This window comes from Pogonomyrmex barbatus, unplaced genomic scaffold (genome assembly GCF_055798465.1).
Source record: "Pogonomyrmex barbatus isolate J1 unplaced genomic scaffold, ASM5579846v1 scaffold4, whole genome shotgun sequence".
Lineage (NCBI taxonomy): Eukaryota > Metazoa > Arthropoda > Insecta > Hymenoptera > Formicidae > Pogonomyrmex > Pogonomyrmex barbatus.
The window spans coordinates 8,234,112-8,262,073 of record NW_028297138.1 but is presented as its reverse complement, the minus strand read 5'-3'; the positions used below and the strand labels follow the sequence as shown (position 1 = coordinate 8,262,073).

The 27,962-nt window shown below is 40.0% G+C and overlaps 1 long non-coding RNA gene across 2 annotated transcripts in view; it reads right to left on the bottom strand.

The window, feature by feature from the left end:
• Positions 1-27,962, bottom strand: part of LOC148935782 (uncharacterized) — a 182,986-nt gene that overhangs the window by 149,327 nt on the left and 5,697 nt on the right. For both annotated transcript variants that reach the window (XR_016140112.1, XR_016140111.1), the window contains exon 2: positions 26,016-26,195. This is a non-coding gene — a long non-coding RNA (uncharacterized LOC148935782). The remainder of the gene's footprint in view (positions 1-26,015; positions 26,196-27,962) is intronic.

Genomic DNA, 27,962 nt, shown 5'->3' with positions numbered 1-27,962 from the left:
AGACCGGGCTGGACAGCTCGGGCATGGGCGCTCGCGCTCGATATCGAGCGAGGAGTAAATATTGGGCAACAATAAAGGCCAACGGCAATCGGTAATTAATACGAGCCCGCCTTTGCAAACTCACAGCCGGCACAAATGAGAAATAACAGCGTTCCGTGCAAAACACGTGGAATAGCGGGCAGAACACACACGGGCACACACGTATCGACCGGTCCTTTTTAAAAAGAAGATCTCCACGCAAAACCAGTGAATTCATTCAGGCATATATTCATGCATTAGCAAAATTCGTTCGGGAACGGTTGTAGTGAATATTAGCGGATATTATAATGTAATTCGAGCCTGCCGAAAGAGTGAAGAACGCCACCATTGTAGGAGAAACATTATAAGGAACCGCGATGCTTCCATGAATCGCAAACGGATCTGGAAAACAATATGGGTAGGGAGGTAACCGGATCTTGCAACTCTGGGTGAGATCATTATGCTCGAGATGTTTGCACGATCGAGAGTTAATGACCTGCAGCGCTAGAGATAAAGACGATACAGGAGAGTTACTTTGGAAACCATCGCTGACAGATAGTATATAGTTTATTCTCGATGAAGAGCCCGTATCATGTTTCATTTAAAAATCAATCTTCAGTGGGTCAAAGTCTCTCACTGACCATCCTGCTCTTAGATATCTAGGATGATCTTAGATATCTAGGATATTAGAAAAACTTACGCTAACTATCGGCGTTGTTATTATTACGTTAAGAGATAGTAAACAAAAAACATAGTAGAACCAGTATAAAACAGAAGAAGAAAGTATGACATATACGGAATAATGTTTACAGTTATATGAAACGTTATATTACATTTTTCCACGCCAAGACAAATGTTTTTAGATTAAACAAGTTTGTAGACTTTGCAAGTAAATATTATTTCTTTTTATGCAGTCATAAAAAAAATTTCAGAGCTCAGTGGATAGCATTTGCAGCAATGAACGCCTACGTGTGCAAAAGTTAGTATGTTACAACATATACTTCTTATGTAGAGAATTGCGCTATCGCCAGTGGCATCGAACAGTTGCAAGACGAAAAAAAATCGCGTGGGCTATGCGCGGTTAACTACCTGTAGGTTGTGGACCACTATGAACGACTAAACCGGTTCACTCTGCCCGGCTGTAACCATACGAAATTATAAACTGAATGTATATAAATGTTCCATATAAAGTTTGAATATAGAAGATCCATACACAAAAAAATACTAATTTTTATTAAAATCAAAAAATAACACTAAAACAATAAAAAAATAAAATATCTAAGATATTTTCTTAATTAAAAAATTATAATTTTAAAACGATGATAATCTTTACGATTTTTCTTGCATCTTATTTTATTTTCTGCCAGTGTTATTTTTTTGAAAAAATATTTAAAAATATCTAATTCAAACGACAGCAAAAGAGCGATGCGTTATATATAAGATTCGTCAGGTGTAAAATTATCTCTTAACAGGTAGACCGGTTGATTTTTTAAATTTTTATTTTCTTTTTTTTTTTTAGTGCTTTGTTCCTTCCGTGACATTTTCGATGTTGTCGACGAAAGAAAGATTTTCGTCGATCGAGCCTCCACACCGACTCCAGGAACGAGATCCAAAGGCCTCAACCGGGTTACCTGATACCAATGAATGAATACCTCGTGCCCACAATGCGCTCACTCTCTATTCCGGCCCACAAAAAAAGCCCTCCGTCCGCCTCTTACTCTCTCGGGGTACCGACACTGCACACACCGCTACACGTCACGTTCAATGGCCGGCATGCAGTTGCACACGCACGTACGAGGTATGCATCGACAATGTCGGCCGTGCCAACGGGGACCAAAGAGTGAGATGGTAAGGGAGACACTCGCAATTAGCTAATCTCTCGAGTAGGAAACGATAATTGGTATAATCGATGCACCAATTAGAGAGGACGCGAAACTAACGAGATTCGATCAGGCCATCCCCGTGCGATCACCCAATATCCCGCAGTTTCTCTCCATCTTCCTCTCATTCTTCCCTTCCCCCCCCCTCTCTCTCTCTCTCTCTGTCTCTGTGCGTCTCTTTCTCTCTTTCCTGCTCTTTATCGTGACTCACTCTCTTTCACGTTCTCAGAATCGCACAACGAAGCGATCTTCTTATCACAGCCGACCGCGCTATCGGATTGATCTTCGAGAACTCGTGAAAGTAGAAGCTTCCTGATAATGGGCGTTTGATGAGAATTATCTCGTAGAAAACCGAGAACGACCTCAGATTCGACGAGAGGCCGATGATTTCAAATACGCGATGGAATTCGATCGAAACATTTTTTGAGTCGCGTTTAGAATATTACTGTCAACGCGCCGAAATTTTTTTTTCTCTATTTTGTTCTCTATTTTTCGCTTTCTCGCGAGCTTATTAAGTCGTGCTGAATGAATCGGCGGATATCAAGGAACGATCGGCTAAAGGTGAACTGAAAATAATGTGGGTTTCGCGCCGTACGTCTCTTAAACGATCATACTCGCGAGCGCACATGCACACACACACACACACATACACACACATACACCCGCACACTCACAACGTGACCAGGATCAAAGGGTTAGGCTACGTCCCATACGTTTCCCTTTGCAGGCCAGGCGCACTTTTGTCCCATGCAACGGGTATATAAGGCAGGGAATATGAATTGGCGTTTTACACTTATTGCTCGACGGGAGGTGAGAGTGTGCCGAATTAATAAGCACTCCAGAAAGAGGGCCGGGTTTCGAATATACCGTGTCGGTGATGGAGAGAAAAAGGAGGAGAGGGTCCTCAACCCCCTCCCTCGAGAGCACGGCCGAAAAAAAGCACGGCGTGAACTCTTTCAAGCTATTTCTCACCATATACGACACCTAACAATAAAGGCCCCTCGTGAGGCTCCTTCACCGCCCTCTCTCCGGCGTAACGAATTGTCAGCGACTAGTACGATGAATAGTTTCTTCGCTTACATTCGAACTTGGATCGTATTGCACATATCAAAGAAATAAAAAACTTACGTGTTTGCGTGATAAATTTAAAAATTGATTCCTTTCCTCCCTTACACAATAGATATCTTATGTTAACTCAAAAAATACTGTTTTTAAAAATTAATAAAATTATTGTTGTTAATATGTTACATTATGTTGTGTGAATTATTGGAACAAAATTGAAAAACTTACACGACGTTAAAAAATGGCAGAAAATGGCACGCACTGTTTTTATAACATACATTTTTCTCCGAGAAGATTATCACTTGATAAACTTGAAAACCACGTGAGAAATGTAGCGCGTCGTGAAATGTACCATGATATTGTGGCATGCAAGAGAAACTTTGTTTCACAGCGAGAAGAGGAAGTGTAAAAATATTTTTGCGTGATTAAATAGAACCCGCCTTATTTTTTATAACTTGGAGAATATCAAGATCTTAAGATGGCTTAATTTTGCGCACAGCAAGAACTAAAGTCGTGTTGACAATATCGGCTCAATCGGCAAAGTTTTCCAGTTCGAACAGACGCGACCATGTTTAATCTACCAATTAACTCGATGCCACTTTCGAGAAGAGAATAAAACTTTTTATCTGCGTTCTTCTCCTTTACCGCTCCTTCTCGATCCACCTCATTCCATCTTCGCTCCCCCCCCCCCCTCCTCTCCTCTCACTTCCCCGTTCCTCGCGACTACACCCTATCTCGTCTCCTTTTTTGTTCGATCGGTATTCTACAACTCGCTGAAAAGTTCAAAGTGAGCGGGTGTTCCGAGGTAGTCGGTTGTTCTTGTACGACACCTCTCCTTGAGCACTCGATGGAATCTGACTCGGGATCAGTTTTACGCGGCAATTTTGACGTTGTCCCCGTCCGCGTGGATATAGGTATGCGAAGAACGGGAAATGAGTTGCGGCGGAATTCTTACGACTCTGCCGAACTTTAGATTGAATTCAACGACAGGGTCCTGAAAAGCAGCGGCGCTCCTGTCCGACTTTACTCGGTCGTGTACCCCGCGAGATTCTGTAATTTGTAAATCGAAGCCGCGGGCTCCTCCGTCAATCACCGTCGTCGACGTACGTACGAATATACGTACATGTACGAATATACCGATATCATCCATATCGATTCGCTAATAATAAAACGAAAATATACCTAAGCGGTTCAGGACTTCGCCAACTTCGCCAATAATCAAAACGCACGCGATAGGTCGCCATTCTTCCCTCGTTCTAGAAAAAGCGAAAACCAGGTACCCTCGTAAAACGGAGCGTGGACGAGTTTTGCGGACGATCTTCTAATAATCTCCTCTATCAAGCTCAATTTGACCTGGGATGAGTCCGGGACTAGTCGACAGAAACGCGCGATCGAAGCGAATTGAATCGAATTATCAGGAAATACCGAGTCAATTTCTCGGCATGCTGCGCGCCCGCCGTTCGTCATAATTACATTCGATTAAAAGCACAGCACGCTCCGGATCCCACGACGTATGTCGTCGTTGAGTATTACCAGGATGTGTTCGGACGGCCGCCGCAGAAGTGCGAATTCGAGCTGATCTATGGAGGACCGGGCAATCTATAATGCATTCTCGTGCGGCCACCCCAGTTGACACACGTGCGGCACGATACACGTACGAGAAACGTAGATGCATGTATATGCGTACGTTTATTTCCGAATGGCGTCCCGTACGTAGTTCCGGCGTCGACGCGACGCGACGCGACAGTCCGATCGTTGCACAAAACGGACGCGTCGCCAACCTAAACTAAATAATGCATGAGGCGGATCGAACGCAACATTTAAATGCGTGTACCTCGGTTGCCGCGTTGTCTACACCCTTGGCCTTGCTCAATCGAGGATGGGAACCCGTGGACGCTGATGTTTCCGTTGTGAGACGCAACGTTATTCCCGCCCCACGAGATACGAAAAACTCGTCGCCTACTCGCAAAAAAAATCTCTAAATTGCGTCATTGCGTCATCGATATCGATATCTCTCAAAATACTTCTTAACTTTCTTATGATGACCATGACGTGTCGAAAAGGTCGCAGGAGAGATTCTCAAAGATAAATAAGTAAATAAATAAATAATGAGCTTGATACCGCAAATAAAGCGAGCAATCGGTCCATCGTGACTTGCAAGCACATTTATAGACCAAAACCGGTTTCTGCGGAAGTTGCTTTAAGAATTTTATTACGAATCCTTTGTACACAAATCATATATAGGGTATTATGTTCTCACAACCACAAATTAATTCAAAGTTTGCACCATCTAAACGTGAAATAAAACAGGATGTGGTTGCGCGCTTCTGTTTACTGTCCTGATTAAGCTCACACAAAACGTGCTATTCTTAAATTCAAACAATATCCAATTCTATAATGATTTTATGGTAATAATTCTCTTTTAAGATAGCTTAAATATACATAATTGTAATGTGAAATCATGAAAGCACAAAAATAGATTAAAAATAATTATTTTCAGAAAGACTTTTAAACAATATATTTCATATTAGTGCTTAATAAGAAACATAATACATCAAAACGTAAAAAACAATAGCTGTTTAACTAAAAAATTAAAAGTCCTTAAAAGAAATATATATAAATTTGAATTTTTCTATAATAAACCATTATATTTTAATAAACCATTACATTTCTATTAAAAACTCAAGTGACTCTTAAATTATTTATAGGAGCTTTGACGCAACTAAAAAATACAGAATGTTCCGTAATTGTACGATGTAGTTTTAAAATTTTAATAACATAGTTCTGCAGTTAATTATAATTCGAAATTTTTATATAGAAACACATAGAATTTTTACAGCATATATATTCGTATATAAATAGTAATTATTTTATAAGTGATTAAATCATAAGTCATTCAACGCATCGCGTCCATTTAAACAATAAAGTTTATTTTCATTTCGCTCAAAATTTTATTTTCATATACACAATAAAAATTACATTAAATAATATGTTTCAGAGTTAAATATTATTAGAGATCTCATCTAGCCTATTCATTTTACAAGACAATATATCTACGTTGTTTTAATAATGTTCTTATATCCCTATATTTGATAGATGTATACATCGGTAAATATTTTACGTGGAAATCCGATACAATTTTCACATAGATCCATTACCTCAAAATAAAATAATTTATCACTCACCAGTATGATGCGCAGCGGCGGAGTTACGACTATGTTGAACTATAAAAAATACAGATAAATCTCAATTATAATCACGCTCAAAGTAATAAATATTTCAAAAAAATAGTTTTTACGCGTTTAAAAAATTATAAACAATTAATGTCTGCAAGATAAAAGAAAAAAATAAAACAATAAATGATAAATCACTTACCTCACGGTTGCTCCGCCGTTGCTCGATGCCTCTCCTAGGCCTCCTCCTCCTCTCAGAATGCCAAGGCCGTCATCAGATTCGTCGCACTCACACAACACTCGTGAAAACACACGCAGATAATTACAATCGCGCGATACTTTGTACGATATTCTTAAAGTTAATTAAACGCGGCGCGCAGGCCACACGTTATACGTTGCGACAAAAAAAAAGAATATAAACCATTATCCGTTTCCGAAACTCTTAATACTTCAATACTGTTTAGAAAATGATGACCTAATTACACTTTTAACAATTACTCTTTACAAATACCAGTAATAAAGCAATTTGTAATTCCGGGGAGTTGCGTTTCGATCTCGCTTTCAAACAAGTCAAACGTGCGACAGACCTTCGACGAGCGGCGTTTCTTCGCTTAGAAATCGGTAATCATGAGAATCAATTATCGCTGATAATAAGGGACAATCGTATTTTCTTGTCGCTACATTTGTCGCGACCGCATTGCGAAAGATAACATTAACGGAAACGCGGAGCGATTCATGGTGCTGCCTGCCGGCTCGAGACTCAGAGTGAAAGTGATAGCGCGGCAACCTTGCGGCGCGGCGAGCAATAGCGGCGCCGTACACAACAAAAACAAACCCGAGTAACGTACTTCAATCAACCACTATGAAATATGTTTACGCACAACGGAACGATTGAATACACGATGTATCCGGTATAAGTCAATGAATAATAAACGAAACTGACTGTTGGTACAAGGAAAACGTGTTTTCTTCTCTCATGTTGTTCTCATTGATTATATTTTGAGAGATAACGCGACATATGATATATAATTCACATTTAGCACAGACTATCTGTATGTCTACTCGAGATATGAAAATGATAACTATTCATATAAGCTAGCGTTTTTCCGTAGCATCGTTAACGCGTTTTGAGTAAAGTACAGAACGGCATATGTCGCTCTTTATTTATTTATTATATTTAAACTCCGTTGCCCGATTGATAAGTTAAGCAATTTTGTGTAAATACAACAAAATGCCCGGTAATCAGTTCGTTATTTATAAAAAAAATATATTATCGCACATTTTGCGCACATTATACTTGTAAATTTATTAGTTCGTTTAATTCGCTCGAAGTTTGAAATTTAATAAATATATTGTTATTTGAATGTTTCTCTCAAATTTCATGTAATCAATATACCATTCCATTAATATAAATAAAAGTATATGTATATGTATGTACAATGTTGTATAGCAAATTTGAATTATTACATGTAAATTATAATTTCTATTTTTAACGAGAATTGGATTATTTTATCAGCCATTTTATTTAAAAAAAAATTATTAACTCTGATATTAATTTAAAGAATAAACCTTTTTTTTATTAAAAAATATATTAAATCTGTTATTATTATCTGAGATTTCAAAATTATAAAATCCCGAGAGGAGTAAGATTGCATAAATTAAGTAAGTTGAGAAAATATTAAATTGCTAAAAATAGGTCAATTTAAGTTTACCTTTATCTTATTTTATTACACAATTTCATTTCTCTAAAGACATAAAAAAATAAACTTAATTCTATATAATGCAAATATAATTAACCTCAATTTTGCACGTAAATTGCAGTTAATAATATTTTTAAAATAAAATAGTTAAGTATTTAAATCTAAAAAATTACATAATCTGTGTATAATGTTCAAAAATTGCTGTTAATATATATATTAAAATATTAACTGTTTGTTATATACATATTGTAAATATTAACAGAGTTTGTTATAACACATATTGCACTTTCTTATATAAAGAATCAAAAACAAGATCAGCTATATTGTGAAAATTAATAACAAAATATAAACATTATAAATTACAAACATATAAATTATGTAAAATTATTGACCAGTTGTGATCACAATTAAAAATTACACTAGCCTACAGTCTAATTATACCATATTATCTAGCCTAAATTAGATAATACAGTATAATTAGATTTTTGTTTTGAATTAAATAATTCTTAATACTAAAATGCAATCGTTAAATTTATATTATACATCACGCAAGGATAAGACATAGTCATTGTAGTTTTTACATTTTTGCGTAAAATTCTGCGGCTTTAATTAATCTTCAAAATACGTTACTAAATTATTGTCCAGATATTAAATTATTATAGATATTCTGCATAAATAAAATATATGTATGACATATAGTCCCACACGTGTATATATGTTGCATAATGTGACAGCAATCAATGACGGATCATAACAGGCGCAATTCCACTGCGCGAGGCAAAGACTCGTCCAACGGACAACTACCGGCAGCATATGGGTAGATAAATTCAATTTCCTACGGATATGAAGTGTAATAGAAGTATGCGCGCGACTCTCGAAAGCACATTGGTGAAGTATATTGGCGCGCAACAACGTGAGAGCCGTAATTGGCGAACCGCAGGCGTCGCTTTAAACTTTCGGGCGTCAATATTGCACATAGTAATTCTGGAAATATCGATTTATACAACGATTCCGGCCTTGACGTTAAAACTACCACGGATTTTGCTTGGAAAGTTAAATAAAAAGAGATAAAAGATTCGCGCATGAAACAATCAAAAAGCTCAATTACACAAATATGTGCAATGTGCAAAGTTCTTTGGAAAAAGACGCGAAACTCCTTCAGAAGAAGAAATTGCAACATAAATTGATAACGTCTTAACGTATATAATTTCAACATTTCCCTATTCATACGTGAGCACTGCTTTAAAATTCTGTTCGTCGCTATTGCGGATAACAATATTTGAAATATGGATTTAATTAAACGTTATCTCCGCAAAAAGCGGGAAGACGGAAATACTGAAGCTCGGTCATACTAGTAATTAAACTTTCCTGACTATCTGGAGTTAATGCCACTCGTGTCCGCGCGCAAATCCTTCTTTCGACATTCCATACGTTCGTCCCTCTCTTCCGTCACAGTCCTGTCATTTAGCGCTTTCTTCGTTCTCCCTCATTTCGTTGCGTGACTCGTAGCGGAGCGCGATCGTCGACCTTGAGAGAGATACGACTATATTTATAAGCGTACCAAGTAATCTGCGAGGGTTACGCTAAAGGGAGAGCGAAAGCGAGAAGTCGCTTAACAATGCAATCGCGGAGATGAGAAGTCGAGTAAGAAGAAGAACACCGAGCGACATCAAAGTTAAGAACCCCGAAGGTATAATTTGGCGAATGGAGGAATAAGAGAGAGAGATAGATAGATAGATAGATAGATAGATAGATAGATAGATAGATAGATAGATAGATAGATAGATAGATAGATAGATAGATAGATAGATAGATAGATAGATAGATAGATAGATAGATAGATAGATAGATAGAGAGAGAGAGAGAGAGAGAGAGAGAGAGAGAGAGAGAGAGAGTGTAAAGGGGCTAGACGGCGTAGTTCGAGAGCGCCCGATCTTAACGACGCTCAAACCAGAATTAATGCGTAATTAAGGTGCGTTCGCGCGCGATTGTCGTCGCGGCACGACAGCCACTTAAGCCGAGCGCCGCCACTTTCTCTTCGCACCTCCTTTAAATTGTGAAATCGATGCGCCGAGGACGCCGTGATTGCGCACAAAGCCTCGCAACCCCGAGAACGTGAGGATCGGAACGTTGCTCCGAAACGATGCTCCCTGGCTTAAGCTAACATAGCTAACCTCTATTCTAACGTCCTTATTTATTATGGTCTCCCGACCTCTGCTCGATTCGCTTACAAAACACTCATGGCGTTTGCTGCGAGTAATTACTCGCGAAAGTTCATCGCGTTTGTACGAGTGAGAAGGTACGCCATGAAGAAGCGCAAGGACGTATAAGGACCGCGCAAGAAACGGTGCGTCGCTTCTCGAAGAAAGCCGGGAAAATTTTCCGGCGAAACTTACCCCGGAGCTTATCCCGGACAGAAGGCTCCTATTCACGAGCCTGGTCTTTGTGGATTTACAAGATTACTAACTTTGCGTCTAGCCCACCCTATCTCTCCCCCGATTGCGTTGGCGAGACCTTTAGGCATAAGTTTACGTTCACGCCGGGAAATGATATCCTAAAAAGTTTTAAGTATAACGCTTCGCCGGAAGCGCGGTAATACGTATTCAATTTTTTAACAATCTAATTGCGGAAATGCGTTCACGATATAAAGGTAATGTATGAGCCATTGTTCTTGCAATTATAATTAAACGGTCGAGTAACAACCCTTCTCGAACGTGCTACCCTTCCTACACGAATTACAGTATTTTTGAAGTATGTAACAGACCGAATAATCGATCAAGCGTTGTTCGCAGGATTGTCCCGTACTCATAAGAAAATTTTTAAATTTCTTTTGCGGTCATGGATAATTGAACCGCATCCAGGCAATAAGTTAGGATGTCAGAGTGTTTATCGGAGCGTAACAAGTAACGTTCATGACTGGTATAACGCTTAATAAATAACGAGAAAAGCGAATCTGAATATTTTGTTCACTCGTATGTAATATAATGTGAGATGTTGAAAAGTCATAAATCACAAACTCAATTTACAACAAAATAAATATATGTATATTGACAGAATGTAACATTCTACTTTTATTCGAAATTAGTTTCCACTGTAAAGATTAAACAGGATTGATAAGCCTCGTTTTGTTGTCGAGTACAGAGAATTGGTTTGCACGCGGCATCCCAATGCAGAGAAAAATTGCGAATTAGAATGTAATAAAAAAAGGGGGTAAAAGGGAGCAGTGACTCGTGATAGATAAACGCGAAATGCGTAATTCTCTCGGATGAAAGAGCGAAGCGGCCGGTATTGTGCGAGTGCTAGCTGACAGAAGCAACCAAAGCTTCTAGTTGTAGTACAGCAGCGTATTGCGAGCGTAAAACGGAAAATGAAATCCGAAACACTTTGGTAGGACATTTTGGAAAATCGCAGAGAGGAAGCAGAGAAGTGAGTCGGGCGGAGCGTAAAGGCTACTTCGTCTCTTTTTTGGAAACGATTTACGTTGTGCGAGCATGGAGAACCGACGGTCATATGTGTACGGAACACGATTTCGTGCCGCCCTTTGTGAGAAACTGAATCGAAACGAACGAACGAACGAACGAACGAACGAAACTGTTCGAAAGACGAAACGACTCGCCGACAAGCCGCGCTATCTCCAGCACGTAATTACGTCACATATTTAAGCCATGAGGAATTATCGGCGATGATATCTTTCATTGTGTTAAGCACATATTTCATAATTAAACACCGTGAAGCGCGGGGTATGCCGGGAATGTCGAACATAAAGGGATCGCGACGGCGCGTCGGGGTGAGTTAGAAATTTGAAATTGTTTGCACCCCTTCATAAAATCTCGCCCTTCCGCGGGTTACCCTTAATAGCGAATGATTAAACACGACGCTTATGAGTTGCGCTCCAGAAAAATGAATAATTACACCGAGCGGCCGCGCGGAAGTTTTTATATCACATGTCGAGCACTGTATAATTAGTTACAAAGCGATATTAATTTAATTGGACATTCTTTCATTTCAGCTCTCGCCACAAGGCGGAAAGAGCGAGTTCAATCTCATACGAGAACCTCATAACTCAATTTTGATAGTTTTTGCCTATTAAAATTTATTGAATATTTTAACATATTCAATGTTACATATACGTATATGAAATATATGAATATTTCGCGTGCTTATCAACGAAAAGCTAATCATGGATTTTAGATATTTAAAGAATAATATAATACACACTGATATAATACACACAAAAATTTGTTATTATTCCTGGAGATTTAATTAGCATGAAATAAATGCGACCGTGCTTTTTTTTATATATGGTATCTACTGCTTGCAAGCGGCAGTATCTCGACAAACTAACGCGCTTACGCCTGTGTACACGATCTTATGAACTCTTATGTGTTCATGTATACGAGATCGTCAGGGGAGTTAAATTAAGTTAAGACACGTTGGGACGGCTGAGATGACTCGATTAAAAAAAAAAAATGTAACTCTCATCTGTTTAGCTTTGATTATAACACGTCTGATGTCCACCGGTTTGCACATAAGCTTTTACGTATAAATATATATGCTAAAATGTGAACATTAAGCAATACGAGCGTTGTAAAGTGACCGATATCCAATATAAAGTTATAACGGTATAAAAACCGATATTTCGAAGCACTTTATGGCTATACGGCGATAGTTTACATTATTGTATTCTTGCCATCAGGCTTTATTGAAGATACTTTTCCAAGAAATGTAGTAGAATTACGAGCTGAAATCGATTGACCCTACTTCGAAGACGGTACTTGAAAAGTAAGAGTTGAGGATCAAACGAGTGTCCAAAGTAGTCCGGACCAGAACCAGGACGATAGTTAATCTTCCGAATAAGGCTAATGGCCACTTCTAAACTGCCGAGGCGATCGGATAGGTGCGCCAAATGTCGATAATACACTTTCTGGTAAAGTCCAGTCCGACACAACATATGTCTCAATATCGCACAAAATTAATGACTCATAACGAAAAATGCATTGCCCAATGGTCGCTTTAAATAACGATAATGTTCTTTAAAATTTCGAATAGAAATCTCAGATATCATATTCGCTCTTGCAATTGCGATTCTTTTCTCACAATTGCAGTCTTACTATCGCAAATACAATAAGCTTTCCCATTAAGCATCTCAGCTTATTAAACTTTCTATATTATATATACGTATACACACTTCTCTTTTGAGATTCTGACTGAATCAGAAAATTTTATTAAACGCATTCGTCGACGTTAAGATTTGGCGAAGAAAGTTTCTCTATACCCGGTGCTGGAAAGGTAAAGAGAAGGAAAGAGAGAAAGGGATATCAAACGAAGAGGATAGCGGAAGAAACAACGAGACAGAGAGAGACAGAGAGAGAGAGAGAGAGAGAGAGAGAGAGAGAGAGAGAAGGAAGGAGATAGAAACTTTAGACTCATTACTCCCAGCTATTCAGCATAGGGAGAAGAATCAAGACCAGTATGAATATCTCCTTTATTTCATTTTACAAAATAACGCCGCCGTTTAGCCCACTAGGAAGCTTATATCGCCCAGACGTAGTAATGGCGCTTGAAACGAGCATACGCTTTTTGCTAAATATGATGAAGAGGAACAACTTCTTGCGGCGCGACTTCTTGCGTGTGTATACGCGTAATGTTGGACCACGAATCAACTCTGTTTTCTCCGAAAACCTCGGAGCAAGGGATGATGAACTCTCTACGCGTGCACATTAACAAGAAATTATTATCGGGATTATATAATCATCCGCAAACAATCATAATTACGTAAATGAAAATCTCGATAGGATCAAGCGTGATGATGGCATTATTGCTCGTTTCATAATTTATGCGCTTCCGCATATAGCCGACAGATGTACAATTATTGAGATACATTACTCATCGGGTGGGTAAACATAAACCGAACCATGCATGCGATGCACCCAATGTCGACGAGGTTACACGCGATGGTGTACACTATCGGTTAGAGCTATACGTGAACTTTATAACGCGAATATCTACTAATTTGTAGAATTTACTAATTAGCCATTAAACGAGGAATGCGGATTGCAATTAAGATTCTTAACTCATCAGCCTAATAATAATTTATTCCGCTTTACGCTCAGATCTCCGCTTCCTCTCCAAATAGTTATTGAATAAAAACAATAATAAACAAAATTTTTTCGTTATCAATGTAATACTTACGAGATTGTTTCTATAATAAATTGTTACTCCATTTCATTCACTGTATCAAATCAAGAATAAATGAAAAAGATAAAATACGTAGCTCTTACGATGTATTTTCTATCGTAATATTATTAGCCGGACAACGGGAAAAAGTAAAATAACGCAAGTGAGAATCTATAAAGGCATATAGTCGTACGATGGTTATTCAAGTCCGGAGATATCGCGAGCACTCATATCGACCATGCCGACAAGCAGAGTATCAATTTCCGCGGGTAAATCCCCGTGTAATCCGTCGACAATGGGCATCAGAGTTGACCGTTCGACCTAAGATTCTCTTTGACGGGTTTGGTATCCAAAAACATCGATGAAAACGGATTGTCCTGGTCGGTAAGACGTACGACAGTTTCTCGCAAAGAAATATTTCGACAGAGGACACATCGATTCGTTCTGTTCTACCCATTTCAATCACCCCGCTTCTTTCTCAACGCTCTCTGTTTCAAGATACGTCCACTCGAGTCACGAAACGATACTCATAAAGTAGCCAATAGCTCTCATCCACTACACGGATCTATATTTCTGCTTAGGTGGCTCTCCTCGTGCTCGGAAATGTATTATTTACTGTGCCGCCCACCGCATTTACTCTCGTGGGAAAACCGGTCGAGCCATCGACTATACGTATACGTCTCGCTTCTTCCAACCATCAATAGATAATAAATATTGGCAAGACACATTCGCCTTAAACATTTCTAAACAGGAGTTAATTATAGCGATAATAAATATTCCAGTGTAGCAAAACTGGAAAATTTTCAAAGAGCGCGAATCTCAAAAATTCTTCTGTTATTAAAATACGAACGAGTTATTCTGATTTACAGATTTGCTTAACGCAAGAGCGAGCCTGGGCATCTTTCTAGTCATTTTGTTAATTGCGATATCAAACCTCGCGATGTCATTCATCTTTGGCCAAGCGTGACGATATTACCTTCGCAGCCGACCGCGTCGATTGCGACCATTCCGAACAAGTGAAACGGACAGTTAGGTCCAGAGACGAGGAAATGACTGGGGAAGTGGGGTGGCTTCCGCATCTACCACGTCGAGGGCGTAAAAAGAAGCAATGCGTGCAAGAGAAGGACTGTCGAAGTAGAAGACCATGCTACGATGGCGCGAGCGAGAGAACGGGACGCATGGGGGAAGAGAAGAATATATTATACGTAGCGTCAGCTGTGCTTTATAACCCAGCATCAAGCTGACGTCACGGTATGGGTACTTGGTTTATGCCGTGATACACAGTGCATCTGCTAAACCCCAGCTCTCTTTGTCTCTCATCCGATCGGCTTCGCTCCTTTTTTCTTGCTCCGTACGCTGATTCTTTTTTTTTTCCGTTGACTCCTCCTTGTTCCCGCGTTAACAGGGAAATCGTTTTTGCGCCGGTAATCATTACACAGCCGCGAATCTCGTGAGATGTCAAGATGAAGTCGTACGCATATATACGTGAGCGAGATGTCGATGTCTCCAACGGCGGTCGGAATTGCACGGGGAACACGCACGGAGATTGGGCCATGAATGCAAAGCAACAGAGGGAATTCATTATGGCAGGAAAACTGGTTGCTTATAAATTGATCAGTTATTCTCTGGTGGGATTTCGTTTGATATAGCAGATTGAGGTGTAGCACGCGTGATCGATCCAAATCCATTTTTCTGCTATGTCAGAGCTATATCATGAAACTTAAAGTTAAAATTACATCGTGCGTGTTTATCTTTTTCCCATTATAATACAATACATAAAAATCGATTAAATCTATTTTCAGGAAGGCTTGTTTGAAAAATTGAAGATTAATTTTTCTTCATATTTTTTTCTCTTCTCATCTTTTTCAAAAAAAAAAAAATTGACGCAAATCAGATCAGCCACGTGAACAAGTTATTAATGTCTCGCGCATGCTTATGGACATGAAAACACGAATAAATTCTGAAAGCAAGAAGGCATCAAATAAACGCTGTTACATCAAACAAAGGCTGTGCTTTTACGAAGATTTAAGTAACTTCTTAATGGATCTTGTCATTCTACTGAAAGTTGAGAATTCGCCGACCGTGAACGGCGAAAATCTCTTCGTTCACGATTATCATCCGCCCAGAGATATTTACTTCATCCGAAGAATCTTAACTGCGAGCTAGACAAATAATCAATAAATTAAAATCCCAGCGTATTATTCGCGTTTTACGAATGAAAAATTTTCAATATTGATATCAGATTAGGTCCGACATACGTGTAATCAAGCACGCACCGCGCGAGTCATGTAACCTGACAATATAAACGACAAAAATATAAATTGACCGCGTTATATTTCTCGCGAACGAAATACCGCATTGTCGCAATCACGCGGTAAATATTGACAACACGGCTGAACGAGAGACACGAAACGCAATTCTACATTTCTATAGCGGGCAACGCGCAATTTCGAATTAACTATCGTCGTTATTTACCGCCATGGCGATAATAATCGCCTCGTAATATTTCCATGCAGCGTCGGAGAATGGCACGTGTCTACGGCAAAAGACCGTTTCATAGATCGGCGAATGTACGCGTTCTGGCGAGGCAGTCTGCAACGCAGGCACGGCGGCGTGCCACGATTACTAGAGCACGTGTGTACGATTGTATATCCTCAACCGCCGCGCGTACACACGACAACGAATTAAATTACGTCAGTCTGTATCGCGTAACAATGCGCTTGCAGAATTACGCGAGCACAACCGGCATGTCGTCGCTCCGGCATGTTACAGCTGTAATGAGACGGCCGTGATCTCGAAAGGAAGGTTGGAAAGGCAAAAAAATTAAGAGACAAGTAGAAATACAAATATCAACGAGCGAAATCGGAGATATTAAAAATAATTAAGAGATATATATATATATATATATATATATATATATATATAAAATTTTTGACTTGATATCACTCATATCTTTTATCAATTATTTTTCTATCCTTGTTCATTTTTCGGAGCACAGAATAATCTGGTGAAATAATGAAATCTAATCGTTTCAGATCTGACAATTAAAATGTTTCGTAACAAGAATAAGTATAATGCAAAAAAAATTTTACAGTGGCAAACTAATCCACGAATACGACATATTACATATACGGCATACTGCGTGTGCGGTATGATGGAGATGGAAAGGTGTATTCAATTGCAAAAACTGCGGAAATGTCTATATCGCTTTCCAATAGCAGCGACGACTGACGCGCGTCGCGCGTATGAAAAATGTATATTCACAGCCGGTACGCTGCGAAATCCTTTAATTATACGACCATTAATTCTACATTCGCCGACGTGGCGTATTAGCTCGTTGTTAAAATGTACGGAAAAAATGGCTACAGTTATTAAACCATTTTGTATATCTGATAGGGATAAAAACTTTATCCGCCGCGTCAAACAATTAAATTTTTACCAATATGTACACTAAACTCATGCCTACAAATTCGCAAATCGATATTTTATCTGTCATATATTAAATTGTCTTTAGAACTTTCTCCTCTAACTGAAGTATATACGATAAATAAATGTTAAAAGAAATCATTCTTCATAAGGTAATACTATCGTTTCGCACTAAATCAAATAATCTTTCCAATTTGTTTCACGATCTTCATGTAATCCCAGGCAAAACAACTAATTAATGCAGGCGGATAATAAAAGAGCTATCAATTTCTCGTGTCCCAGAAAAAACCTCCAATTTGTTTCGAATCTCATCCCCGCGCGCATTCCCTAATAATTTAGTCGTCTGGTGGGGTAGTCGCCTGAAAATCGTCGCGCGATTCTTCACGGCGCGGCGTTAATTTTACTCCCGGGAGAACATTCGCGCGCGCAGAGAGAGCGCGAAGAGCGTGAATTAGTGTCCAGAAAGGTATGATACCGCGGCGCGGCTACCATTACGGCGAGGTAACATACGTAAAGGCTCCACGTACGTACGGTATAGTACGCGATACCACCGAAGAAACATCTCGGCGTGCCGTGCAAGGACATAATTCATTGCCGGCAGGAAGCTTGTACCTTAATCTCATCATAGCTCGCGCTGCATCGCTCTCTCTCTCTCTCTCTCTCTCTCTCTCTCTCTCTCTCTCTCTCTCTCTCTCTCTCTCTCTCTCTCTCTCTCTCTCTCCCCCCTCTCCCTTTCTTTCTGTCTCGAAATCTCGGGGCCCGGACCCGAAGCGCACAAGGCACATACGGTGTGAAACGTACTGTAGACATTGTACGTGCGAACGCAAAGGGTTATAAAGGCAGCCCGATATATGCACGGTGCACGTACGTAACTATCAGTGGAATGTATCCTCGCGGACCGGAGGCAGGACATCCTGTTATCCTACCTACGAGGCGATCTCTGTGAATCCAATGAGAATTATTATGTAACCCCGTGATATAAATGCATTGAGGATTACCGAGCGCATAGCCGTATCCGATGCATGCCACATATCGAATAGTAGTAGAGTAGTACATAGTATTTCGACATATAAGCATCGCGCTGAGGAGTACCCGAGTCAACTCGTATTGATCTGGACGAGAATTGGGCCGACACCTCTCGCTCGATCTTTAATCTCAAAAAGATAGAAATATTCCCATCGCTGCGAGTAAGAATGTCCAAGATATTTAATTTATATTACGGAAATAGTTCACTATGGCGCAAGAGTCTTATCGAAGAGATTTATTAAATCTCTCGCCGATAAATCAAAAAAGAATTATTAAATCTTGTTTATCATCACGATGTATCACGTTGTATCGGAAAAACTTATTGTCCTAGTTCTATTAATTTTACGCGACATCGATTTTATTATCGAGCAAATCATGATTGTTACTTTTTTGTAAGATATATTCATGTAAATGGAAAACTTGAAAATCGAAGAGGAAAAATAGCGTGCAAGTTGTTACTGATGATAGCCGTGATAAACGATCACCGATTTCAGTCGAGTCTCATGGAGGTTTGGTTATCGAGAACATCCGAACTTCTCGCTCTCATATTGTCGATAAAGTTCATTTTGTTCTACGTGACAGCGAGGTCCCGGACAAAAGTTTCGACGAGATAGGAGTGGAAATATCGTCTCGGAAGTATCCGCGGCGACTGTGTACCGGTTCGGTTGCAGAAAAGTTGGCATATAAATATCAATAAACGCCTGCTCGAAGGTTGATTTCTCACGAGTAGTGCGCGAAAATACATCCCACGGGGTACTTCCACGAATATTCTTTACGCAAGTCAGCACAACTTTTTTTTTCCGCTTTGACGTTGTATCAACTTTGGCATATATACTTTATTCGTTGTCGCGGTGATTAATTTTATTCTAGTTATTTATTCCTTTGCCTTCTCGGCGCTACTCGATCAATTAGGCGGCAACGGCAGGCGAAAAATTCTGACAGCGATTGCCGATCGAGTGGACGCGAAAGCTATTTCTCGTCGATTAACATGAAATTTCAAACGGTGCGAACATTTGGCTGGACGACATAGTGAAGCGTGACGGCCATTCAAACCGGTCCTTTGGACCTAGAACGCAACGTCATGAAGATAGTAATTTCGAAGCAGCCGGTAGAAATTCACCCCATGCGCCACATGCGAGGATATATTCAAATAATGCAACAACGTGGCACGACTGTAAATTATTCGGCAAACACGCGCAGTGGCTTTTTGTTCCCGACATCTGTATACACCGGAAAACAAAAAACAAAAAATTAAAAAAAAAAGGAAGGAAAAATAGAAGCGCACCTGGCGAGTACGTAAATCTCGCGCGTCCACTTTCGCACAGCCTCGACGGACCGTCCGCGAAATCCATTTAATCTGTTTTTGAATCAAAATCATCCATGTCCGAACGTGGAACATGTTAGTGTGGATGATTCATTGGCGGCTGTGTTATAGCCACGTAAGAAGATCGAGAAGCCGGACAGAGGTGAGAAATGCGAAGGGTAACGCGAAGGAACTTGGACCAGAAAACAAGATCAAAATAGGTGGCCAAAATGGCGCATGTAAATAATCCGACAGTCAGCACCAAAGAAGGGAAAAATAGAATAATAAAACGTATTGTGATAAAATAAAAAGGATACGGCGATCCCACTAGGGATAGCTTTATCTTGCGATCAAGTGTCTACTTTCAAATCGAGAATCCGATATAGAAATAATTGCTAGGGAATACGAAATCGAAAAAGTATGTGGATTTAGAAAAAAAAACATTGACAGTTTATCGCCTCGTCAAGTGTCTATTGCATAATTAAAAAAGTTGATTTGAATAACATTTTTCTTTTAAAAATGTTTTATTAAACGAAAAAATAAAAGATATTAACCGATAAAATTTTCAAGAATTTTATGCTTATTTAACGTTTTCAAATCGTATTGGTATATCTCCATATATATTTTTTATATCATTGCATTGCGATATGTCTATAATCATACTCGTAAAAAAGATATTAAATATTAGGATTTAATATCCAGTTCATTTACATTTCGGTTGAAAAAGTCTATTTTGTTATCTATTTTAATAGCATTTACACGTTTTATTTGTGTAAACGCAATAATCCCCGCTGTCATTAGAATGCGTTTTGATACACACGTGCTCGTCCGGCGTAAATTTGCAGGCCGCACTTTATTAAAGCGATAAGCGCGATGGTAATTTGAGCGTGGTGAATACTTAACAAAACAATTTCACGGTATCCAGACGAGCCTAAAATATCGTTGCCGCGAATACTCACATCGCCACTCGGTGCGTCGTTCATCGGCAAAATACCATCGAACGATCCGGTCGAAAGAGCCATAAAGCGCGCGCCGTTGAATCGCGAACGGTTCGACTATCGCTCTCACCCGCGCTCGTACGTGGTCAAGCACTCGTCACCATATTTTTCCGTCTCAAACGTCCTCATCGAGATCGTGGCCGAATGCATCCAAGGGTCGCGGACTGACGCTCGAAATTGAAAACTATTTCGATCGGACGATGCAATTCGCGGACAGACGAGACGCAGTCACGTGAGCGAAAGCGATCGATTTACCGTCTCGTATGCGCGTGAATTAAAAATCGAACAATCGAACCTGCACACACTTGCGATAGTCGCCACCAATGTTTCGTCGTCGTTATCGGTCTAATTCGGTCGGTAGTTATATTTAATCGCGATGGCGCATTTCAATAAATTCTCGATTGCATTAAAAATAGTCGAATCTCAATTTCTGAAAACCATTACCATAAAAACGATTGCTCGAAAGAGATAAGAAAAAAATAGATAGAGGCGGAAAATGAAAATGAAACGAGATGTCAGGGGGCGATTAAAGCAAATATCCGATTTTTGTTCTTTCTCTATTGCTGGCGATTATAAATGCGTCGTGTCGCGCCTCATTTTATTCGACCGGTCTGTCTTTTATTTGCGGTACGTTGGGGATACTTGCCGTCTATTAATCGGTTACCGCAGCTCGCGTCGAAAATGTAGAAATGTGGTTCAAATCAATCTAAATGTATGGATAATATATATCGGTAAAAGCGGATACATAAATCATCGGTACTCGATGGAGGTGAATTTTTTTACGCTTGAGGATCCTTATGTTAGACGAGAGAGTGAAAGATTACGTCTGTGATGGAGTTACAAGTGATGAATAACGGCAACTACGTTTGCATATTTTTAAAAATCGTAAAGTGTTTGACAACGATCGTGATGGACGATTCAATTAGACGATTTTGCTGTTGCGTAATAATGGATTATACATGTAATTTTAGCACTATTATAATTGTGTAAGTATTACATTATTCTGAAGAAAAAATATAATAAACGAATGAGTGTTAAATATTTCCCAAAAAAGCAGCAGATGTAAAAGAGAAAATTAAGATGAATGAAGAAAATAATTCATTTAATCATAAAAATTTGGATTTGGAATTCGAGATCTGTTAAATAAATCTTAAATAGTCGCGAGAAAACGGAGAAAATCACTAACCGAGAGATTCGATTTTCAATCATTTAGCTATCATAAGAAAGACACGTGGCGCATGTACTTCTCGAGAATTCTTGCCCAAGTACGGCAAAGCCATAGAACACGTGACGTGTCGCAAGAACCGTGGAAGGTACACCTCGAAGAATGAAGTCGATCTTTCCCCGATTTACGACGAATAAAACTGCACTCGATGTGTCTCGATGAGGATACGTACACCTTTCCGCGCGTGTGTACGTGTATATCAGACACGTATACGCGATAGTATCTTCACAGTTTGCTGCCTTCCTTTACACGAATAGCGCGTGCGGATAGTAGCAGACGATCGTCGAGAGTCAATTTCCTCGAACGAAGATGTCGGGAAGAATCTCTGGGTTCTGGGCGAGGACGTCTTCCATCGCGATCTCCTTTTATCTTCGCGATCGCGTCGGAGGAAATCGCCGAGGGCAACTCCGCGAATAGCATGGTTTTCGTGAAAAATCTCAAACTGAATTATAAGCTAGCAGCCGGTGGAGACCATTCCCTTTCTCTCTCTCTCTCTCTTTCATTCCCTCCTTTCTCCCTCTCTATCTACCCTGACGTGTTCCTCTCTTTACGCCATCGAGTTCTTAAGTGCTCGCGTTTGCCGAGGTATACCTTCTTGAGATCGATTACCGCGGGATCTGAATTTGTCGTGTGGAAACCCGCCTCGACAATTCACTCTCGATTCTGCGATTCCATCGCTGTCGATCTCTCCGATATGTACGCATATTCTTATCAAGCTGGCATTTGCGAAAATGCGACATAAACGCAATAAAAGTCACACTATGTATGAAAAAGCATTAGCGAGTTGATGTTTATTGAAAAATCCGTAATCGAAAAGTCTAGCATAATATTCTTATTATAAACGACATTTTAAGTAGTTTATAATATCTAGTCATGTTCGCAGAAAACGAAATGTTACAAACAGCAAATAAAATATAACATTATTGGCTTTAGCATCAACGCTACTCGATGCTTTCCCCTCAAATTGACAAAAACGCACTTATCTGCTCAGATTCGAAAACATCGTATTTTATATAGCAATAATAAGCAATAAATCGTGACAAACCGACAATGCAAAATAAATATATATACGACGAGATCTAGCGACGAGATCTAACGCTCGACATTCGATCGCGACGACGAATTGGTTTTTGCCCGTTAACTGAACTCACTCTCTCGACCTCCCCTCGTCGCCGCCGTCCCTCTTCCGCCGCATTAGTCAACCACCTGGCGAAACTCGAGAATAGATCGATCTTCGCTTCTCGACGCCGAGTCGGTTTTAATGCTTGTAAAATTCCGTCGCTCGGCAGCTTTGACGCGTTACTGCCCATATTTGATAGACAGACCTGTGCGTAGACGCGTGAACGAGCGTACAGACGAGCGCACACGATTGCGCTTCGTATGATGCACTTGACCCTCGCGCGAAACGCGGTCGGGTAAATCGATTTTGGTGCTTCGACTTGGCTCACCCGGTGTACATTTATAATGCTCGACCTCGGAGAATCGCCCGTGGCAATGCACGTATACCCCGAAGTCGGTAGGGGCGTGAACACGCCGGACGTTTCTCATTGGCCTTTCAATTTCGCTTCGCTTTCCTCTGTATCCTCCGAAGAGTAAAAAAGAGGACGACAGAGAGGAACGAAAATACGCACATGTGCACATTCATGAAAATGCGCGGGGTACCCCCGATTCTGGATAAGAAATGCGCAGTACTCGCTGCACAATAATTGATTACACTTTCGCATAAAGAGATTTTGCTTAAATTTGAGAATATTGCGATTGGCAATATATTTTAAGAAGAAGTATAATTTATGTTTAAAATATTAATTTGAATTGCTCTGAATAAATTTAAAAAGAATTTATTTTATAATAAATCCCTCGTGCATGGTGATTTATATAGTTTTGACTTCATGAAACGAATGATTACCAAGCAATAGTGAGACAAATGAATTGAAATAAAACTTCGGAATCTCCGCTAGACGAGAATTTGTATTGTTAGAAAATCATGTTATTCGATAGAATCGAATGTACGCTCGAAATAACCTTCTATTTACGAGAATAAGTATCGTTAAATTTGAGCTTATCCTCTCAACAAGATATATATGTACCTCGCTTTATATTCTTCAACTATCTTTAAGATTTGCTTTATGAAACAAAATATGCATTTATCTTTTGATTTAATATCGCCGGCATAGTAATATAATGCCATATTTCAAACATGTTAGTCTAGAAATTGTTTAAAGTATAATGAACTAAACGTGTAAAATTAAAATAACGTTATTAATCTCCTTTTAGTCACAAGAAAAAAGAATTCTTCAAATATAAAAATGCACACACTTCATCAAAAAGTAAAATCAATATTTGAATAATACAATAACTTTCTACGGTAATAAATATAGAAAGCGAGAGAACAGTCATATCGGATGGATGTCCAATATTCTAATAGAATATTTGATTTCGTTTGCTAGTATTTTCATCGAAAGCCAGTAACAGGATCTTAATATACGACAGACAGGTATGAAACTTTTTTTCATTTATTCACTATTCTAATATAGATATATGTATAAAACTATATTTAATGGAATGAAATATTAGTAAACACGTGACTTACGTAAAAATAAAAATAACCGCGGTATGATGACAGTAAAACGGGTTACATTGATCGTACATATATATAGTAACTGCTATAGCCGCGAGTATAAAAAACTTGAACTAAGTTGTCGACCTGCAGCAAGTTGACTCGTCGATGAATAAGAAATACGATAACTTCCAATGATGTGTGACATCATTTAAAGCTTATAAAACTTAATTATCGACTCTTGCCTTTCGATAAGTATTTTAAGAAAGTTTGTCCCACTTAGTATTGATCCCCTGAGTACTTAAGTAAATCTAATATAAACGTCAAATGAAAACCGAGTAGATGGGCAGAATGTCGCCAAGGAACGAATTGCAAGAACGGTTGCGCAATGCACTCGCAAACCATGAAACTCGATCTTCGTGCACAAGTAGGCGTTACTATCCGTGGAATGTTTCAACATGGAAACGTGGTCGTCTTCCACCCGGAACAAGGGACATTCACGGTAATATCTCGGATGAGATTAAACGGAGCTTGCATTCTTTGAGGGTAACGTTTTCAGAACGAAAATACGCCCTCGCTAACGAAACGCGACTGCCGCGATAAACGTAACGTAACCGCGCATGGTATTTTCGCGTACTCGGACCGTGAAATCGCGATATGTACCTACCCCACGTTTACTCGAAAGCTCTCTAATTATCGTGCACCGGAGTTTTAGCGTCATTTTCACGGGGACGCCTATGCATATTCATAATCTCCGTGATAACACGGCACTCTCGATTAACGCGTGAAAAACTATTTTCGGTTACGTCGGAGAAAAACCGTCCGACGAAAAACCACCGAGATTTGTTGGCTGCCGCGCAAATCTGCGCGCATCCAAAATGCACAGCATCGGGAATATTGCACGACAGAGAGAGAGAGAGAGAGAGAGAGAGAGAGAGAGAGAGACCTCGACGGTCAATATGCTCGGAACGCTCGAAAAAAGTACCGTTGCCACGCCAATTTCCGGGTATTAAGTTCTCTTTTTATGTCATTGTTTATGTCTCCCGGCATCGACTGTGCAATTGCAGCGGGCGGCGGAACGCGGCGGTCATCGGTAAGAGAGCTCGTAGCAGCGATGCGATATTATCTGGTAGCGCGGGTGGCTTTTGGCTCTCATGCCCCGTTGCAACGCCGTTGCAATTCTCGTGTATATATTAAAGAACAACCTTACTGCATGTCCTACCGAGTTCTTACGATGGAACAAAGAAGAGACTCTCGCACCCGGTATCCGCCCACGAAGGCTAGCGGCTAGACGTGCACGAGCCCGCTCGTAAAGTTCGCATGGTTCGCGGCATTTCTAAACCATCATCCAAGTTGGTACGCGAGACACAAAACTCGGAATATGTCGGTCGTGATGGAGGATAATTAGATGAGAGATGCGCGGCGCGGAGAGACGATGGGGAAAAAAGCAAGAATATGGTGCTGACTTACATTGGATTGGTGGAGTTCCAGTAGATGTCCGGCAGGCGGGAACAGGTGGCCTCCCGAGGGAAGGCCTCCATCACAGCCAGCAGAAGGAGAAATAGGATGAACCACGGCATGATGTCGAGCTGAATCTTGAGGCCGTTTGCGTACCGCTTCCAGGAGAAAAATGTATGTTCTGTCGGTCACCTGTGCCACATACAAGACAGATTATGATTAATGAATTATATACACGATAAAACGACTTGTAAAATGACAAATTATTATTTATACTCGCGACAAGAGATAGTCGGTGATACTTCAAAAATTAATGTGACCCTGCCTTTATTTAACTGTTGCGTAGTAACGATATATCTACTTTAAACTGGCGCCAATGGAATCGATAGTCACATTTCTGTTTTCAATAAATAGTTGTGTGACAGAGAGGAGTTAATTTCGTACAGAAAACTGATGTATTTTCAATTTTACGAGTATTTTCAAATAGGCGCTTCGCTTAAATAAAGCCATAAACTGCACATACAATTAGAATCCGGGAATGCAAACTAATTAACGATTCAAGGAAGGTTCCTATTCTCCGGCTATCCGGGAAGAGCGTAAGAGGAGGCTGCTGGCAATAAAAGAAAAGCAAAAGCTGGTAAACTTGTACAATCGTAATGAAGAATCCTGGATTTAATTTGCACTCGTACGTTCGTCCCTTTTAGGAGGATGTTAACTTACCTCTACTTAGTAATGCGTTTCACAAGAGAGCTGGACAAAAGCAAGATCGTATCTTAGATTTTCTATCGCACGCTGATATTTATTTTTATTTTTAAAATTGTACATCATCGCGTAATAATCCCAGCCGTTCGAATGGCATCTTCATCGATGGTAGAAAAGACGATAGAAATATTGTTAAGACGGCCTTTCATGCGTAAAAAGGTAACAATAAGGGGAAGGTACCCGAGAGACTGACTAGATTACAGAGTGAATAGAAAATAAGACCGGAATAAAGGGATCAAAAAAAAAAAAAGAAAAAGTGCACGAACTCTGCGGGACCACCTTCCGTATGAGGTACATTGTGTTATCCATCTGATAATTATATATAATCTTAGCTTATCCTTTTGCGATCGTTACGGGAATGCGTGCAGATGTCGGGGAGGATAATGAATATGTAAGCGTCACTCGAAATAGAAGCTAAAAGAAGCACGTGCGCGGCAAGAAATAATAGATGACGATCGTAAGGTTATTCGATACATTCCGCGCAGTCACGTCTTCGGTTCACGGAGGAAGAATCTTAATGGATTTATCGGGCTGCAAAACGCGGAAGTGAAAACGGCGGCGCGAGGAAAAAAAAAGCGGCGGGAGGATGAGAGAATAGAGAGAGAGAGAGAGAGAGAGAGATGAACGTGAGATTTCGATAGGAATAATAGGCGCGGGAGGTCGCCGACGATATGCCGCGATCGCTAAACGATAAACCGTATGTACGTGAGCAAAGTGAAATTCACCAGCTAGTCAAGGTAACATCCTGGCGGCAATGAACAGCGGTGCGGGTGTTGGGGATGCAGTTATTGCAGTCACGTCTGGTCTAGCCGCGACAGTTCGTGGTAAAGCAGCCAACTGTCATCGCGCGGCCTTTGCTTCTTTTTTACATTAACCGCGCTCAATTTAGTCCCCGCCCACCTGTCCCATACCTTTCCGCTCCATATCCTCGGGATAAAAAGTGTCGGTGCCCACAAATAAATGCGGCAATCCGAGGAAGCTGGGTATATCAACGCGATATCGACCATCAGTCCCAAATCGGGAAACAAATCGCTCGTCGCATCGCAGCGTCGGAGCGTCAATGAATTAACAGACTTTTTTAATAGCGTCCGCGCTTCCTACATTTCAACATTTGTTGCGCGTGCGTATATTTTAAACGGAGAATCTCATTTATCGCTATTGCCAGTCCTCCGCTGGGTCTTACGGCGGAGCGGTGAA